Consider the following 20,292-nt stretch of genomic DNA (forward strand, 5'->3'; position numbering starts at 1 on the left):
TTGAGTGTTGGGGAGACTATCATTTGAAGCACAAGAGCAAGGAGTTCATCATCAACACACCATTTGTTACTTCTTGGAGAGTGGTGTCTCCTAGATTGGCTAGGTGTCACTTGGGAGCCTCCGACAAGATTGTGGAGTTGAACCAAGGAGTTTGTAAGAGAAAGGAGATCGCCTACTTCATGAAGATCTACCGTTAGTGAGGCAAGTCCTTCGTGGGCGACGGTCGTGATGGAATAGACAAGGTTGCTTCTTTGTGGACCCTTCGTGGGTGGAGCCCTCTATGGTCTCGCGCAACCGTTACCCTCCGTGGGTTGAAGTCTCCATCAACGTGGATGTACGATAGCACCACCTATCGGAACCACAACAAAAACCTCCGTGTCTCCAATTACGTTTGAATACTCCAAACCCTTCTCTGTACATTCTTGCAAGTTGCATGCTTTACTTTCCGCTGCTCATATACTCATTGCATGTTTGCTTGATATGTATTGTGTTTGTTAAACTTGTGCTTAAACTCCACTTAAACTTAAGAATATTAAAAATTGCAACTTTTGGCACATAGTGTCTAACCCCCCCCCCTCTAGACACCTCTTCTCGATCCTTTCAATTGGTATCAGAGCTTTGGTCTCCATTGCCTTGGTTTAAACACCATTGGAGGAAGATGGATGTGTCTACTTTGGGGAGTCTTAGACATAGAGTGCCTATTCTTGCTGGAGAGTATTTTCATGAGTGGAAAAATGAAATGCTTGAGATTTTCAATGGATATCATTTGAACAGGTACATTACTAGCCCTTGCGCACCTCATGTTGATCCTTTGCACCCTACCCTAGATGAAGATATTGACATGATTCACAATCTTAGAACTGTTAATCTTATCACTAGAGGCTTGCCTAGAAACTTGATTGGATGTTTTCCTACTCTTAAGTGTGCCTACACCATATGGAAATTTCTTGATGAACTCTTTCCTAATTACTCCTTGAAAGATCTATATGAAATCCTCCATAAGTCTATTGCTTTGATTAAGATGAGTTCCAGTGATCCCAAATTTGGTGACTGCTTATTTGAGCTTACTAATCTTACGAGTGCCAAAGGAGATGTTGGAATCATTAGCAATATCATTTCTAGAGCTATTAGAATTCATAAAGATAACTATAGAATGATCATTTATCTAATGAATTTCCCTCTCTAGGAATTGATCAATCACAAGATGATGTTGAACATGAATACTCGGATGAGGATGAGGATGATGATGATGATGATGATAGTGACTATGATCTCGATGATGCGATGAGACACTTTGATCTTATGGCAAATCTTCGTGGCTACATGGTTGGAGGAAAGGAATGGGTCCTTGATAGTGGATGTACTGATCATATGACCGGAGATAAAGACATGTTCCGTGAGCTTGCTGAAAATGACGGCCCTCGAAAGTATGTCACTTTTGGTGATAATTCAAAGGGTAAGGTGGCCATCTCACATGATAGCTCCATACAAAATGTCATGCTCGTTGAATCTCTTGGCTACAACTTACTTTCAGTATCTAGACTTGCTGATTTTGGTTTCAATGTCCTATTTACTGAAGTAGACTGCTAAGTGTTTCGTAGAGATAATCATAAAATGGTCTTTACCAGTATACGTAGAGGAGATCTTTACATTGTTGATTTCACTAAAAAGGCTCAACCTAAAACTTGCTTAATTGCCAAATCTTCTAAAGGCTGGTTGTGGCATAGAAGACTAGGTCATGTTGGTATGCGAAATCTTGATAAGCTTATTAAAGGTGATCATATCCTTGGAATTAAAGATGTCATATTTGACAAGGATAGACTTTGTAGTGCTTGTCAAGCAGGAAAACAAGTTGGAGGAAGTCACCGCGCGAAGAACATCATGACCACAAGAAGACCACTCGAGCTACTTCACATGGATCTCTTTGGTCCAAATGCCTACAAGAGTCTCGGTGGTAACTCATTTGGTCCAGTCATAGTTGATGATTTTTCAAGATTTACGTGGGTGTTCTTTCTTGATGACAAATCGCAGGTCCAAAAGATCTTCACAAACTTCGCTAGGAAGGCCCAAAATCAGTTTGACGTGAAGATCAAGAAGGTTCAGAGCGACAACGGAACGGAGTTCAAGAACACAAATGTGGACACCTTTCTTGACGAAGAAGGGATTTCACACGAGTTCTCGGCTACGTACACACCTCAACAAAATGGAGTTGTTGAAAGGAAGAACCGGACTCTTATCGAGATGGCAAGAACGATGCTTGATGAGTACAAAACGCCAAAGCACTTTTGGGCGGAAGCGGTTGAGACAGCTTGTCGTGCAACAAATCGCTTGTATCTTCACAAGCTACTCGGCAAGACGGCATACGAGCTCCTCACCGGTAACAAACCCCAAGTTGGATACTTTCGAGTATTCGGCTCAAAGTGCTACATTCTTGATAAGCATCATTGAGGGAGTCCTGGATTAGGGGGTGTCCGGACAGCCGGACTATATCCTTTGGCCGGACTGTTGGACTGTGAAGATACAAGATTGAAGACTCCGTCCCGTGTTCGGAAGGGACTTTCCATGGCGTGGAAGGCAAGCTTGGCGATACGGATATGCAGATCTCCTACCATTGTAACCGACTCTATGTAACCCTAACCCTATCCGATGTCTATATAAACCGGAGGGTTTTAGTCCGTAGGACAAGGTACACATCAACAATCATACCATAGGCTAGCTTCTAGGGTTTAGCCTCCTCGATCTCGTGGTAGATCTACTCTTGTACTACCCATATCATCAATATTAATCAAGCAGGACGTAGGGTTTTACCTCCATCGAGGGGGCCTGAACCTGGGTAAAACTTCGTGTCCCTTGCCTCCTGTTACCATCCGGCCTAGACGCACAGTTCGGGACCCCCTACCCGAGATCCACCGGTTTTGACACCGACATTGGTGCTTTCATTGAGAGTTCCTCTGTGTCGTCGCCATTAGGAAGGATGCCTCGCCCCGCTTTAAAGACGCACCGTTGCCAAGGGAGTTTTGGCTGTCGGCCAAACCCTCCGGCTAGGTGGTTTTCTTATGACCGCATGTTCGGCTTTTGCGCCGACGATGACCTCTTGAGCCATCGAAAACATTCTTCATGTCAGCTCGGAACTTGCTGAATAGTTAGATCCAATGGAGCTTTCCTCCATAAATGAGCTCTTGGATCGCTTCGCCGCCTTGGGAGTCGCTACGGATTATGACTAGATCGGGCCTAAAACCGATCTGAGAGAGATTAACTCTCCCCAAGTCACCCATCACGTTGCCATGGTAGAGGGACAGTGCGGTGACCCTTCATCTATCTTAAGGACTCGCTACATCCGGATTCCTGATCCCTCCAAGCCGGATACCCGCGGAGGGGAGGATATCACTCAAGACCTGAACTTAGAGTCAGGCGACGGGCTGGATTCATTAGACAACATCCAGGCACTACAACAGGAACGCCCCTTCTGCAACGCATGGATGCGTTGTTGTATGTCCGTATATGTGTTGGAAAGGTCTACACCAACAGATTAATATGTGTTGCTAGAGGTGGCGTTGCAAGGGTCTACAACAACATATATGCATCCGTTGGTAAACAATGTCAAGAAGCGTTGCAGGATAGCAACATATGGAGTTAGAGCCTAACAACACATCATATACGTTGTTGGTACCCTGCACAAGAGGATCGCCATCCAGCCCAATATTGGTTGATCCAGCCCATATTACCATCCAACATCCCAATATAGGTTGATCAAGCCCAAATTTCTATGAGGCTGCCCAATATTGATTGATCCAGCCCAAATTTCTATGAGGCCATGACCACTTTTGCTGTTTGGAATTATTTTCCTGTACAGTTATTAGTTGGCCCGATTCAATGGAGGCTAATTTTTAAATTGACCAATTCAACTGTACAACACAAGGTATTTTCACATCACATCACAATTAATTAGTCTATATAACATCGACGCCAAAGTTCCCAATCACGATTCATAGTTCACATTCCCCATAAGCTAAAATAACACAAGCTACATCACCACCTGCTACAACATGTAGCTTCAATACACACTAAGAAACAGATTAACAAATGAGTGGTCTTGATCCAAACATAATTGTACAGCTCTCCTCTTCATCAAAGGCACATTTGCCGAAGGCTTTTTCTCCCGACTTATTGTAGGTGGCTAGAGTTGCTCTGGTCCTTATTTGTTCATCCCAACTTTTTGAAAGATGACTTGCATATCATGCCATTACAAGAATAAGGCTAGAATTTGCAACAAATACATAAACAGATCGGTAAGCATGAGTTACAAAAAAACATCTATCATTGCAACAAAATTCCACAGTTTAGTACTAACCCTGTTCTCCTGACTGTAGCTATGTAAATATTACCTAAAATTCAACATTTTACAATACACTACTTTTCGTAATATCCATCATGACATTTTACCTATACTGATAAGAGAACCATATCCAAATGAAATGACAAATAAATTTAGTGGCTCGAGATATCAAACCAAAACAAAAGAAGCCATTATCCTTCTAACACAAACCACCAAGATCATTACCATCAAAGATCTGCTTGTCAAATAGGATCCCAATTTGTGAACGATCCATTTTCTTCGAAAGGAAGCATCACTCTACCTCAATAATCATAGCTTAGGCCCCTAAAGACCAACCAAGAGATTTATCAAGTTGTATATGGAAAGAGTATTGTCATCGTAAGAGGTATTGTCTATTTTTTGTCTGAACTCTAGCACACATATATAGTCAGGACAACAGATTCACTGTTGTTGCAAGTGGGCTGAAATTAAAGCTCGTTTAGATATCTGAGATCATTGGTGATTGGATTTTATGATGAAGTCATCATCAGCATCTTCACTGTGCTTTTGCACTATGCTCCACATTCCATGATTTATTATGTTATCTTATCATAAGATTTCTTTGTTGTCTATGGAGATAATAGCCCATGCTCCATTAACCTGCACTTGTATCAATGGTGTGTTTGTCATGTATAATGCAGTGTTATTACTATAGTAAACTAGGTAGTTTTCTAACCCGTCAGCTCTGAATGATGATACAAAGCTACTACTTAAAACTATTCTAAACTGGACTGGAATACATTTAGGGATCAAGCAGACTAGGTGGGGATTCCCTCATGGTTAGTACTACTAGCATAGTTGAGAGAATCGCACCTATTTGCACATTACATCTACCATAAGAGAAATAAATCAAATATACTTGCGCCTTGTAGCTAGATACAATTTGACACATATAATCAATGAGACAGACTAGCTGGGGACTACAACAGAAACATGGAGCATACTTACTAGAACCTGGTCTGAACATAATTGGTGGGTATTTAAGGATAACAGGTGGTGCACCTACAAATTTAGCCATCCCACTGGAGGGGGGCTGCTTGGACAGTAATTCGGAAAATAACCTGAGTGGTTTCTTCAGCCAAATTTAAAGGATCTTAGATCGAAATGGCATTATGATTTATGGATCTCCCACCTCCTATACCCTGCAAAGGATAACACAGAAGATTAGATAACATAACATGGTTGAAGTTGAAGAGAAATGTCATGCTGCACACGTTGGCAGCTAGTCCTTGCTATCATGAACGGGTCGTCACCAAGATTCGCGTTAGAGACAACAACACTCTCCTTATTGAAATGGCAAAAACATTTGTCCACACCGTATAACCCACATGTCAGTAGTATTTAGCAGGTAGGACAGAGAGAGACTTGCAACCACCAGGTGCGCACACGACACAGGGCCGAGCCCACAAGGGGACTTTTGCAACCAAAAGCTGACATTTATGCCCAAAGCTCCACTCCTACCACCACTCTGAGCTGGCAAAAGATTTCAAATTAAACCATTCTGTACTGATCTAACTAAGTATGTGCCTCATCTACCATGTATGGTGCATATAAACGATCCAACGGTAAATGCTAAACAAAACTGACACTAATTAGCAAGTTGCCATGTTAGAAATAACTACAAATTTGATTGGAAGTTAGTTTGCTGGTAATTTTGGACGGGCAATAAAAAACTAAATCGATATTTTGTATTTGTCCTAATTGCAATCGCACCAGCAATGGTTAATTGTACATTCGCAATTGATGTGCTTAATTGATGTGTTTGTGCTAACTGCAATCGCAGCAACAACTATCAAAAAACCAAAAACTACTGCCGCGTCCTATACTATATTACTATAGTATATTCGCTTTGGCGGCTGGAGCTAATTTTTATTAGTACCATCTCTCTCTAACACGCACCATCATTCATACCCAACCGTCAGTATGGTAAAAATCCCTCCCATGGCTAATGAAACGAGCAACACCGCGACACAGCATGGCCCGCGCATGCCATGTTCATGTGCGTGGGAGGCCCCAATTCCGTCTTATATCTTTGTACACAGTTGTATTGCTAACGATGTGTGAATTAAAAAGATTTTCTGACACACATCACGAGACAACTACCAGCGGTGAGATAGTACTAACCAGCAACCACCTTGTCCAGAACGGCCGCACTCTGAAGTTGAACAACAAGCTTGCTTGGAATCGGTACTAATAGGTTGACATATGAGTAGAAGACAACAGCTGGGTCGCAGGGGATGCTTGTTTGTAGTAATTGAGTTGGCAATTAATGAGATCCATAAAGGTAGCATAAATCTGAGGAAGCTAGGTGTGGACGAGGAATCAGATACAGGAGATACCTGAGGCGAACGGACGTGCAACGAGCAAGGGTGCTCGCCGGGGACCATTGAGGAGGCGATGCGGCCGGAGGGGGGCCAAATCTGGAGGTGGCCACCGCCATTGACCTTGTCGCTGCAGCATGATCCAGGAAAACGGAGGGAGGTGAGTGGAAACGACGACGGCAGTGAGGGGAAAGGTGGCGACCGGCTTCCCTACCGTGCCCCTCTTCGTCCTCGGCGGCGGCGGGTAGAGAGCGGCGAGAAAACAACGGGGAGGGGGCAGTCGGTACTCCACAGGGGAGGAAAAGCACCTCAGAGGCTAGATCCGGCAGGGAGACGGGGCCGTAAAGTGCGAGCAGTGGCGGGTCAGATCAGATCGGAGCGGCGGTGCTAGTACAGGTGCGGCTGCGGGAGAGAACCGGCATGGCGTTCGTGGGTTTGAGGGAGATAAAATTAGGGATTTTAGAGGTAGATTAATATGGTGGCTGGAATTTTCGCTGATCCCGCCACGCTCATCCAAAACTTTTCAGGCCCGGGTGCTCTTTTCTTTTTAGCTTCGGGCGCTCTTTCTTTGTTGGTGGAAAAAATATCGCTCATCCCGCCACGTGTATTGCCCGATTCCTTTCTCTGTTGCATAGGTGCTAGTGAACCTACATTGTTTTTCTTTTTGAAAGATCTAGCATTGCTGACTTCAATTAGATTTAATAGAAAGCAACGGAAGAACAACGAGGATGATCCGAAGATCAAAGGAAAAAAAGGCAGCCGTATTGACTGCAGAACAACACTACATTTACAAGACGGAACGCCATCCGCCCACAGCGAGCCAACGCAGCTCCGACTCCGGCGGAGAATCTACGGAGAACAAATCAAGGTTGGCGTCATGGAAGATCACCGAACGGACCACATATCGCTCATCATCGTACGCTACCTGGGCCCCGCACCACAACTTCAACTTCACAGCAACAAGCGGCCGAGGTAATCAACAGGGAAAACTTATGGTCCGGAATTCATTGTGTTTTCATCTAAAGAACAATGAACCATGATTCGGAAACATATTCCGAGTGCCCCAGAAGCACTCGGTCCTAACCGAAGGACCGGTCTGTTTGTTCTACGAAATCTCAATCGATTCGAGGGTTAATGATGAGGTCACCTACTATAGGTAGGGTCAAAGACATTTCATTCGAGGTGCTCTCAGGGCCTCGCATCATCATTGGTAGGTGTGATAGCCTGGCTTGTTAGGGATGATAGACTACTCATATCAATAAGGAATTCCTTCTTTTCCGGGAGCCCATTCAGACAGAACTCCAAAGTTAAGCATGCTCACCTTGGAGTAGTGTCAGGATGGGTGACCAACCGGGAAGTTACTCCCGGGTGCGCACGAGTGAGGACAAAGTGTGCAGAAAAGACTAGTATTGATCTGTGGGGCCAGTCTAGATCCCGCCAGGAGTAACGACCACCGGCGGGTGTGTCCGGGGCGTTACAAGTTGGTATCAGAGCCGACCCTCGCGGTTACACGGATAGTTGCAGACAGGTGCGTGGTCATGTTGTTCATGACGTTTGTGACCCGTCGTGGCACACGGCATGGCACATGTATTGGACTAGAAGCACAGACATATGTGCCAAGAGGGAACGTTCCTGTGGCCCGACGAGGACGTCAGTTCCTCTGAGTGGGGGTGTATGTGATAGCCTGGCTTATTAGGGATGATAGACTACTCATATCAATAAGGAATTCCTTCTTTTCCAGGAGCCCATTCAGACAGAACTCCAAAGTTAAGCAGGCTCACCTTGGAGTAGTGTCAGGATGGGTGACCGACCGGGAAGTTGCTCCCGGGTGTGCACGAGTGAGGAAAAAGTGCGCAGAAAAGACTAGTATTGATCTATGGGGCCAGTCTAGATCCCGCCAGGAGTAACGACCACCGGCGGGTGTGTCTGGGGCGTTACAGTAGGTCTCGGGACCACATTCTCATTCATATGAATATATCAGGAGGTTCACTCGGACACCTCGACGTCACTCGGCGGCGATCCTTCAGTTGGTATGACGACCATCACTCTGACTACAGAGACGGAGGGACGACATGGGAGCTGCACGAGTGAGGACAAAGTGTGCAGAAAAGACTAGTATTGATCTGTGGGGCCAGTCTAGATCCTGCCAGGAGTAACGACCACCGGCGGGTGTGTCCGGGGCGTTACAAGTTGGTATCAGATCCGACCCTCGCGGTTACACGGATGGTTGCGGACAGGTGCGTGGTCATGTTGTTCATGACGTTTGTGACCCGTCGTGGCACACGGCATGGCACATGTACTGGACTAGAAGCACAGACATATGTGCCAAGAGGGAACGTTCCTGTGGCCCGACGAGGACGTTAGTTCCTCTGAGTGGGGGTGTATGTGATAGCCTGGCTTATTAGGGATGATAGACTACTCATATCAATAAGGAATTCCTTCTTTTCCAGGAGCCCATTCAGACAGAACTCCAAAGTTAAGCGTGCTCACCTTGGAGTAGTGTCAGGATGGGTAACCGACCGGGAAGTTGCTCCCGGGTGCGCACGAGTGAGGAAAAAGTGCGCAGAAAAGACTAGTATTGATCTATGGGGCCAGTCTAGATCCCGCCAGGAGTAACGACCACCGGCGGGTGTGTCCGGGGCGTTACAGTAGGTCTCGGGACCACATTCTCATTCATATGAATATATCAGGAGGTTCACTCGGACACCTCGATGTCACTCGGCGGCGATCCTTCAGTTGGTATGACGACCATCACTCTGACTACAGAGACGGAGGGACGACATGGGAGCTGCAACGGTCGAGGAATCCTAAGTCATCCTTAAAGTAGAGTCATAGCTACCGTTACCTGTAACTGTTGTAGTTGTGGCGCTTTACGCCTGTAACTATCGTAGTAATGAGCATTAAGTGCTCCGGCTACGTGGGGATGTTGGAGCTATGGCGTATTCTATATAAGCCGCACTCCTCCTTCGTTGGGGTTAAGCAATCTTTGTAATCATACCCCTCAATAAAAACCAAGCCTCAGGGCACGAGACATATGGCTAATACCTCTGCCGAGGGAAGACGAACTCGCTAAACACCGAGTGTTACACATGCGCCGTAGCTAGGCTATGCCCCTCTTTCATACCCATTGTACTCATTGTCAGGATCGTAACCCCGACAGTTAGGGTTTGCTCCGGAGCCGCCCGCGGGAGCGACACGAGAGCTCAACTCACAAAGTTTACGAGAGATATAATGGACATATTTGATTGCTTTGGTTGGTGCAAAAGTACCCAGACGAGCCACCTAACATTTTTTTCGGGGTACATTACATTGTTCATGTTGAACAAAATACATCTTTATATAATGAGAAATAAAAATATTATGCAAAGTCTACATTTTAACTACTGAATAACTCAAAAATACACGATGTAACAAATAACTCACTCAATGTATGCATAGGTATAAATCAAGGGGTAATCAATCGCGCATGAAGGACCGGAGAGGAATGAAAAGTTGTGGAGGAAAGTTGAAAAGGATGGGGAATAGACATACATTTTTGGATACTCGCATTGAAGTCTGATGCCCGTCCATTCGCATACCAGCATTAAACAAGCATGGTGGCCGAGAAACCTACTATGACTCCTGCTTTGAAACAACCAACCGCTTGGGCTGGTCGTGCGGCCACTATTTACACGTGGCATTATCCCATGTAACCTGGGCTTGCAATCATCGCCATCAAACTAAAGGGTCGAAGAAAACCAGACCTTGCCGCCAAATAAATTAGAATGAGAGATCGAAGTCACTGTCGACATCCAACGACGGACGACATGGTACAAAACGTCAAAATTGATGTCAATGTGATATCTCGCCTACTGCAAACATTATGCTGCACTTGCCAACAAAACCTCACATAGTTACCCCTCGTTCTCTTTCCGAGAGATTGATTTTTCGTGCTAGTTGATCTGATTTTCCATTATGGTTTTCCGCACAAACAGGGTGGTCATGTCTACTTTTTGGTTGCTCTACTGGTTGAAAATTCACTTTACATTTCCCCCCTTTTTCTAATTGGGCTTTCATTTTTTTTATAGTTTTAATTTTTACCTTCAGATCTTTTTATCCTTTTCCAAGTTTATCTTTAAAAAAAATTCCACATTTTGAACATTATTCAATCGTACATTACACTTTTCTTAGTACATAATATACATTTTTTAAATGCACAACGGCCATTTTTGCAAAACACAATAAATATGTATATATTGACATTTTTAAAGTCATGGTAGTATTTTGAAATACACAATTAACACGTCCAAATATATGATGAAAATTTATTCATATAACATGTGAACACTTTTAAAGTCATGATAGTATTTTAAGGTCTGATAGCATCTTAAAGTCATCATAGCATTTTTTTTCTATAATTTGTGAATACTTTTTGAAATACACGATGATCATTTTTGCAATACACAATAAATATGTTTTAAAATACATTTTTAACTTTTTGAAAATTCACTCAAATGCAATATGAATGTCTTGAAAATAGCCAATAACATTTTAAAATACACAATGAACTATTGCTAAATACACGATATATGGATTTGAAATAAACAAGGAACATTTAATAAAATACACGATAATGGGCTTTTTAAGTATGATGAACATCACTAAAATACAAGATGAATATTTTTTCTGAACATAGTGTTTTCTTTTTAATATCTGTGAACACTTTTTAAAACTCATGTATTTTCAAGAAGCGCAGACACTCTTTTCTAAAATTTAAACACTCTTTAAAATTACATGAACAAAATTTTGCTTATTTATTTTTACCTGCTTATACAAAATTATTAAAATAAAAATGTTTTTACAAATAGTTTCTTAATTTTCTGTAATGTTGGATTTCAAATAATACACGTACAAGTAGATACCCTTTTATGAGTACAAGTAGCAAGTTTTTTATTTGTTGAGAGTTTGTAGAAGCAGAACTTCTTTTTACTAGTATTTTTTAGGGGTGCCTTTTTTACTAGTATTTTTTTATGTGTGCCTTTCTTACTAGTATGTTTTTTGAGGGGTGCCATTTTTTTTACTAGTAAAGTTTACAAGTAGCGACTGGTCGACATTACAATCAGCGCCGGCCCGATTCGCTAGTTCTCCCTGGGCCCTCACTTGCTATGGCCCAGCTGAGCGAGCCTTATTGCTGCCAACGGGGCCATTTATAGATATAGAGCCGAATCTGAAAATTTGCCAGTAGGTGTACGTTTGTGGGTTGGTTTGCCTCTTTTCTAATAAGCGTGAGGTCGTTTGTTCGAGTGTCTGGTTGCCTTTTTTTGCAACGATGTTTCAGCAATTTGCACACGTATGGATGATACCTCAAAATAGTATTCATCCACGTCACATGGGTAGTAGTGTGGCAAGGCATTTTTTCCAATGATGTTTCAACAATTTGCACAAGTATGAAAGATACCTCAAAATGGTGTTCATGCATGTCACATGAGTAATAGTGTGGCAACGCATACACTGCATCACAATACATCTGTTGTTGTTCACCATCACTAGCAACATACAAGTTTCCAACGCATATATGCGTAGCTATGGCACATCCCTTACATCACATCTTTAGAGCGTTGCAAAACATGTGTTGCTATATGGGGGTTCTTGTTGTAGTGAGGAATTCAAATTTTCGAGTTCGGAAATTCCTCGGCCTCTGAGCCTTAGATGGGGTGAGGCTTTGGATTTAATTCCACCCACCCACCCCAACATAAGCGATCTATCCAAAATCAGGCAAGAACCCGATGAAATAGTACATCATTACTGGGCCAGATTCCTCTTAGTTAAGAACAGGCTAAGGGACTGCCGCGAGGAAGACACAATCTCAATCTTTTGCGATAATTGCACGGACAAGGGAATACTCAACGCCATAAGTCGCCGTGATATTACACGATTCGCTGACTTGGCGTCCATTGTACGAAAGTACTGTGCGATGGAAAGCGCCTGGAAAACCGAAATAAAATTTTGGGACAATCCGGCCCTGAATACAAACCCAGTCCAAAACAAAAGGGTGCATCATCACCAGTCACCCAGGTCAAGCACTAAAAAGCAAAAACCCTCTACAGGGCATGGAACCGTACTGGAAGGATGGCTTAATGGACCCTGTAAAATTCACAGTACAGAGGACGCCACGCCAACTCACAGCCTCAGAGCATGTTGGATACTCCGGCAGGTGGCCAAAATTGGCGAAAATCTCCTAATCCCGAAGGCCACAGAAAGCCACCCCAGAGACACCAATACGGTATTAACAGTCTTCGAGACTTTCGCATCAATAATATGCGAAAAAGGACACTCCGCAGCCTTGCCAAAGTCTACCAAGTAGCAACAATAAACCCGTGGAGTGACACGGCTATTACCTTTAACGCCAGTGACGAACCTAAATTCCGAACAGCCCGAGCACCAGCCGCATTGGTCCTCAGTCCAATAGTGGACGGCTTCCGTCTTACCAAGGTACTCATGGACGGCGGCAGCGGATTGAACCTCATTTATGAGGAGACCCTTCAAAAAATGGAAATAGACTGGAACCGCATTGAGCGAAGCAGCACAACCTTTAGAGGAATAATCCCCAGTCGGGAAGCGCGCTGTACAGGAAAAATCACACTAGATGTGGTGTTCGGCACGCCGGATAATTACAGGTCCGAAGAGGTCACGTTCCAGGTGGCTCCGTTCAGCAGGGGCTATCACGCTCTGCTAGGGCGGGAAGCGTTTACAATCTTCCAAGCAATACCCCATTACGGGTACATGAAGCTCAAGATGCCCGGGCCTAACGGGATCATCACTCTCGCTAGTGATCCGGACATAGCACTCCGCGCCGAAAACAAGACAGCCGCACTGGCCCTCGAGGCACTATCCGAAGCCCTAGCGGCTGAGGAGCTGACTGCGCTGCGCTCTACGGTGAATAGGGACGATGTGGTACTCGACAAAAGATCCAAGTCCACCTCCTTTAAACCGGCGGACGAAATAGTCAAATTCCAAGTCCATCCAACGGACCCCAATAAAACAGCTTCCATCGGGGCACAGTTAAACCCTGATGTCGACGCCGCATTGCGAGAGTTCCTACGAGAGAACTGGGACATTTTCGCCTGGCACCCTTCAGACATGCCAGGAATCCCACGCAGGCTGGCCGAGCACAGCTTAAATATCCAAACAGGATTCAAACCTGTCAAACAGGCTCTTCGGCGTTTTTCCGAACCTAAGAGACAGGCCATGGGAGAGGAGCTAGCAAAGCTATTGGAGGCCGGATTCATCAGAGATATAAAACATCCGGACTGGCTAGCAAACCTGGTGATGGTACCAAAGAAGGACAAATCCTGGCGCCTGTGTGTTGATTTTAAAGACCTTAACAAGGCTTGCCCAAAGGATCCCTTCCCCCTCCCCCGCATCGATCAAATTATCGACGCTACCGCAGGACACGATTCGTTGTGTTTCCTCGACGCATATTCTGGCTACCATCAAATCAAGATGGCAGAACCAGACCAAGCCGCAACGGCATTTATCACACCATACGGGCCATTCTGCTTCAACACGATGCCCTTCGGGCTCAAAAACGCCGGCGCAACATATCAGCGCATGATTCAGACATGTCTGGCAAGCCAGATCGGCAAAACAGTGGAGGCATATGTAGATGATGTGGTCGTCAAAACAAGACATGTTGAATCTCTAGTAGACGACTTGAGGCTCACATTTGATAACCTCCGAACATACGACATCAAGCTCAACCCGGAAAAATGCGTTTTCGGCGTTCCAGCCGGAAAGCTCTTGGGCTTCATTGTATCCGGTAGAGGAATTGAAGCAAATCCAGCCAAGATCCGAGCTCTGTCGCAACTGGATATCCCAAAGGACCTCAAACAAATACAAAAGTTAACCGGATGCGTGGCGGCTCTAAGCCGCTTTATCTCCCGCTTGGGAGAAAAGGCCCTACCCCTTTACCGCCTCCTTCGGCGCACCGAACACTTCAAATGGACGGATGCAGCCACGGCCGGACTCGACGAAATAAAAGCCATACTGGCAACAAACCCAGTCCTGGCCGCGCCAAACATTGGCGAACCAATGCTATTATACATTGCAGCAACACATCAGGTTGTAAGCGCAGTGCTCGTCGTCGAACGAGAAGCGGACGGACACAAATTCCCCCTTCAAAAGCCGGTCTATTATGTGTCCACTGTCCTCACTCCCTGCAAATCACGGTACCCGCATTATCAAAAGATTGCGTACGCGGTATTCATGGCATCCCGGAAGCTACGACACTACTTTCAAGAGTGTTCAATAACAGTAGCCTCGGAAGTACCACTTAACGATATTATAAACAACCGTGACGCAACGGGCCGGATTGCAAAATGGGCCATTGAGCTCCTCCCGTTCGACATAACTTATAAGCCACGACGAGCCATCAAGTCACAAGTCTTGGCCGACTTCGTCACAGAATGGATGGAGGCCGAACTCCCTAAAGAGTACGGCACATATTCAAATTGGATCATGCATTTCGACGGCTCCAAGATGTTGGCCGGACTGGGGGCTGGCGTCGTTTTGACGTCCCCCACCGGAGACACAGTTCAATACGTACTACAGATTATGGACACGGACTCCAAACAATGCAGCCGAATAGTATCCATGGGCATCCAACGCCTAGAGGTGCGCGGGGACTTGAACCTCGCAATATCCCAAATAAATGGAGACTTCGATGCCAAGGATCCAAAAATGGCAGCTTACCGCAACGCCGTCCTAAAAATGTTAGCTCGGTTCGAGGGGCTTGAATTTCACCATATAGCCCGGGAAAATAATCAGCCGGCAGATGTCCTGGCACGCATCGGCGCAAAACGCGATGTAGTCCCCCCCCCCAACATCTTCTTGGAAAGGCTGTTCAAGCCATCCGTAGTATGGGAAGGGGAGCCGAACAATAACAGCCCGGACCCAACCGCACTGCCCGACACCGAACATTCTGACACAATCGGAGGCTCTGCCAATGAAATAACACCTTCAGCCCACGTAATAATGGCCGTCATCGCCCCGTGGACAGAACCATTCCTCGCCTACCTTACTAGGCAGGAACTCGCCGAGGACCAAAATGAGGCATGCTGCATAGTGCGGCGATCCAAAGCCTACAGAGTCCACGAGGGAGAGCTTTATAAGAAAAGCACTACCGGAGTCCTTCAAAGGTGCATCTCCGAAGAGGAGGGGCGGAACCTCCTGGCTGAAATTCATGCCGGACTCGGCGGTCATCACGCTGCAGCCCGGTCCCTTGTAAGCAAGGCCTTCCGTACAGGCTTTTATTGGCCGACGGCCCGGGCAGACGCTCAGGACTTAGTCCAACGATGCACCGGTTGCCAGCTCTTTGCAAACCAAAGCCATATGCCACCCACCGCCCTCCAAACTATCCCCATTACTTGGCCCTTCGCGGTCTGGGGGCTTGACATGGTTGGACCCCTTAAAGGCGGAACCCACAAGCAAAAATACTTACTGGTCATGGTGGATAAGTTCACCAAATGGATAGAAGCCAAGCCTGTTAAGACGGCCGAATCCGGACCGGTGATAGACTTTATATCCGGGGTTGTACACCGTTACGGCGTCCCCCACAGCATCATCACTGATAACGGCACGAACTTCACGGCCGACGAGGTAAAACTCTGGTGCAAAAACATGGGCATCAAGCTCGATTATGCTTCCGTCTATCACCCACAAACTAACGGCCAGGTCGAACGTGCAAATGGTCTTATCATGAGCGGCATCAAACCCAGATTAGTGCGGTCCCTCAAGGAATCTAACACGCACTGGGTAGAGGAGCTCGACTCCGTACTCTGGGGGCTGCGGACCACGCCGAATCGCACCACCGGATACACACCATTCTTTATGGTGTACGGCGCAGAGGCAGTTTTGCCTTGCGACATAATTCATGACTCACCTCGAGTGCGCATGTACGAAGAAAGAGAAGCCGAGCTCGATCGGCAGGACAGCTTGGACGCATTGGAGGAGGAGCGTGACGTGGCAAAAGCCCGTTCCGCATTCTATCAACAGCAGGCTCGAAGATACCAAAGCAGAGAAGTACGGGCCAAAAATTACAACGTTGGCGAATTAGTTCTACGACTACCGGACAAGAAAAAGGACAAACTCAAGCCCAAGTGGGAAGGTCCCTTCATAATTGACCAAGTCCTGACTGGTGGAGCGTACCGCCTGCGGGATGCATCGGATAACCGACTCGAGCCAAACCCATGGAACGCAGCCCGTCTCCGAAGATTCTATGCCTAGCGCCGGACTCTGTGTTCGTCTCCTTCCTCTGTCCATTTTTTATATATTTTCTGTCTTACATTTCTCTTCTCTCTCTCTCTCTTTATAGCCTCTAAAGGCTCATAAAGTGACGCGCTATCCGCGCTCATTAAACCTGGGGGCTTCTTTAAACAGAAGCTTATTCATACGGGCTTCATGCCCAACACATGTGTCACACTTCCGCATGTACCTTTTATTCACCATTATATGCATCGATATGACTTAAGTTTTGGCCAAGCTGGGTTGCCTGGCTCCTGTGCTTACCCCTACGTTCCCGATTGTTCGGCTAGGTGGTAAAGGGAGCACCTCTGCGATTGTTACTGCCGGGTCAGCCGGACGTGTACCTCAGACTGGGTGAAGCCGAAAGCTAGCGTTCTTAAGGGAATATTCGGTCGGTGAACTAAAGATGATCTTTTTTATTTTATCTATACGCCCCCAGATGTTTTTCCTGCGTTTCTTTTCGCAGCATGGACATGCACCTTAGGGCATGCCTCCCAGGGAAAGGAACCCCTAACGGAACTATTCTCCCTGGAAGATGTTTCTTACTAACCATGTAATATAACATAACTAGTCGGGCACTTGTCTGTTCACGCCCTAATGACCCCTACGCCTGGTCTCCATGCATTCCCCGGTTCCTATATAACCGCATGGGAATTCGGACACACTCCGGACCGTCAGGTCCCGAGGCTGAAGCGAAAAGGTCGGCCATGACAAATGATCTACAATCCGGCTAGAAGGCATTATAAATGTCAATTAAATTACATAGTCATTTTGACTGGTTGTATTCCTCTTCAATACCATCTAACAGGCTGTCTAATTTACAGTCCTGCTGGGAATACTTTGCGGCCAACTCTACTTGGCCGTATACTAAGCTTACAGGGATCTCCTTCCCATCGGGCCCTACAGGACCGACCTCGGCCATGTGGTTGGGGTCAGCCTTTGCGTACCGCGTCTTCACCATGGCCCAGGCCTCCCTAGCGCCTTGACGGCAGGCTGATATCTTCCACAATCGGAAGCGCCGCCGTGCTCCCTTTAGCTTCTCCGCAAGCTCTCCAAGACCTTCGGGCATGGAGACGGATGGCCACAGGGCCTGGGCGACACCTTGCATTGCCTGTCGAACTCGATCGAGCAGTTGCGAGAGCTCGGGAAGAAGGTCACCCGTAGAACCGGGCATCTCCTCTGCAGGACGACCTATTAGCACACCTACAGACATTGCTCTGTTAGTCGACTTCCCCGCCGAACTTTCTTTCAAAAGGTTCGTTCAAGCACTTACTAAATATGTCGTGCCGAAGCCGCTGATTCTCCTTCATAGAGTCTGACAGCTGGGCACGAATATCTTTCAGCTCGACGCCCAGCTTGGTGTTGGCATCTTGGAGATCGTTTTTCTCCCCCATCACCTTTGTCAGCACCCTCTCACCAGCCTTTAGCTGGCGTAGGAGGTGTTGCCTTTCCGGATTCAATCCGGCGCCATCTGCAATTTCATTTGTTAGATTCGCACCAAAGTCGTGCTTCGCAAAATACTTATCTTTCGAAGTGTATATTACCAGAGGGGGTCTCCTTGGGCTCCCCTGCCGCGGCTAGTGCGGCCTCAAGTTGGGATTTGCACTCTTCCAGCTCCTTGGACAGTAGGGAATTCTTTTCCGTAAGAACCTATATCACAAATGATCCTTAAATCAGTTATTCTAACTGTTTCAAGTCTCGGGGGCTATTGGTATATACATATAATTACCAGAATTTTCTTACCCGTATGTCTTTTACATACTGCTCCATGGCTCTGGCTAGACCATTTTGAGCGGCACGGAGATACGCATCTCTTGAGTTGAAGGCATCTAACGCCCCTTGGGAGAAACAAGCGTCGCGAAGAACTGTCCAGCGATGCCTGTGGTTCATGGCACTCTCCACCTCAGAGTTGGTGGCAGACAACCCGTCCACATCCTCTGTTGGAGGAGCGTCTGGCGCGCGCCTTGCGTTCGCCTCCGCCTCCTGACCAGGCTTCAGAGCCTGGCTAGTAGAGGCGTGATTGGCAGCCTCTCCGGATCTGGTCCGGCGAGGTCTCTTTGTCCTGAAAAGAGCGCGAGTGTCAATATGCCTCTAAGGTATAACACCTGGGATAAGGGGGCGCACCATACCTTTGCGCTGACGCCTCAGTCCGTACTGCACTTCTTTTCTGCCCGTGGGGCCTTACGGCCCCTCATTGTCTTGTCGCCGCAGGTTCGGCCTTCCGCCTTAAATACCTCCCCTGCAATGTTCGGTTGCAATCAGGAAACTGAACACGAGTGGGCGGACACCTATTCGGGGTACTGGGACTTTGATCTCAGGTACCTGGGGGTCACGATTAGCCCTGGGTAATCGGCCGTAATGGCCACCAAAGCGTTGTCCTTGCTCAATTGATGAAACACTCCATCAATCAGCTCCACAGATATGTCTTAATCCTCTTGGGAGGCCGGGTCGAGGGACCGTCCTGGGTCCTCGGGTTGTGGAGGAGGGCTGCTTATTTCCTTAACAGCCCGGCACAGTTCCTGTGTTGAAGTCGTCAGACTGAATATTTAACAATGGGAATACAAAACGGATGGACAAGTAAATACGGTCGCTTACCCAGCTTGGTGGATTGTGCATGGAGAATCCACCCTGAGGGTTGATGCGGAGAAATTCCTCCTCTTCTCCCTTATACAAAGTGGACAAGATCTTTAGTAGAGCGGCAGCTGAATCTGGCCCCTTACGGCCGTAGCGGGTGGCGTCGTCCTCCCCGTTGAAGTCCCACATGGGGTGGCTTCTATACTGAAGCGGCTGCACCCCCCGCATAATGCATTCGGCCATAACCCCGATCATGGTTAGTCCGGAATGGGCTAACAATCTTATTCGGCCCATCAGGTAAATGATGTCCCTGTCACCTCCCCTCTGAGGGCTCCGTGGGCGCCAGCTTAGGCGCTTCTTTAAGGGAGCACTGTTGAATTCAGGGAGGCCGATCCGGACAGGATCCGGCAGCGGGACGTCTTCTATATAAAACCACTCCGAGGGCCAGTCTTCGGACGCCTTCTTTGGGGTTCCGGACAGATATCCGGTCCCGGCGATGCGCCACACTTCGGCTCCGCCCACTTGATACATTGACCCCTTCTTGGAACGGGGCACGAGGCAAAATAGCTCCTTCCACAGTCCGAAATGAGCTTCGACACCCAAGAACAGCTCGCAGAGGGCTACAAAGCCCGCGATATGCAGTACTGAGGCAGGCGTGAGATTATGTAGCTGGAGGCCGTAGAACTCCAGCAACCCCCGGAGAAATGGATGGATTGGAAATCCGAGCCCCCTTATTAAGTA

The sequence above is a fragment of the Triticum aestivum genome, chromosome 7A, assembly GCF_018294505.1.
Source record: "Triticum aestivum cultivar Chinese Spring chromosome 7A, IWGSC CS RefSeq v2.1, whole genome shotgun sequence".
Taxonomy (NCBI): Eukaryota; Viridiplantae; Streptophyta; class Magnoliopsida; order Poales; family Poaceae; genus Triticum; species Triticum aestivum.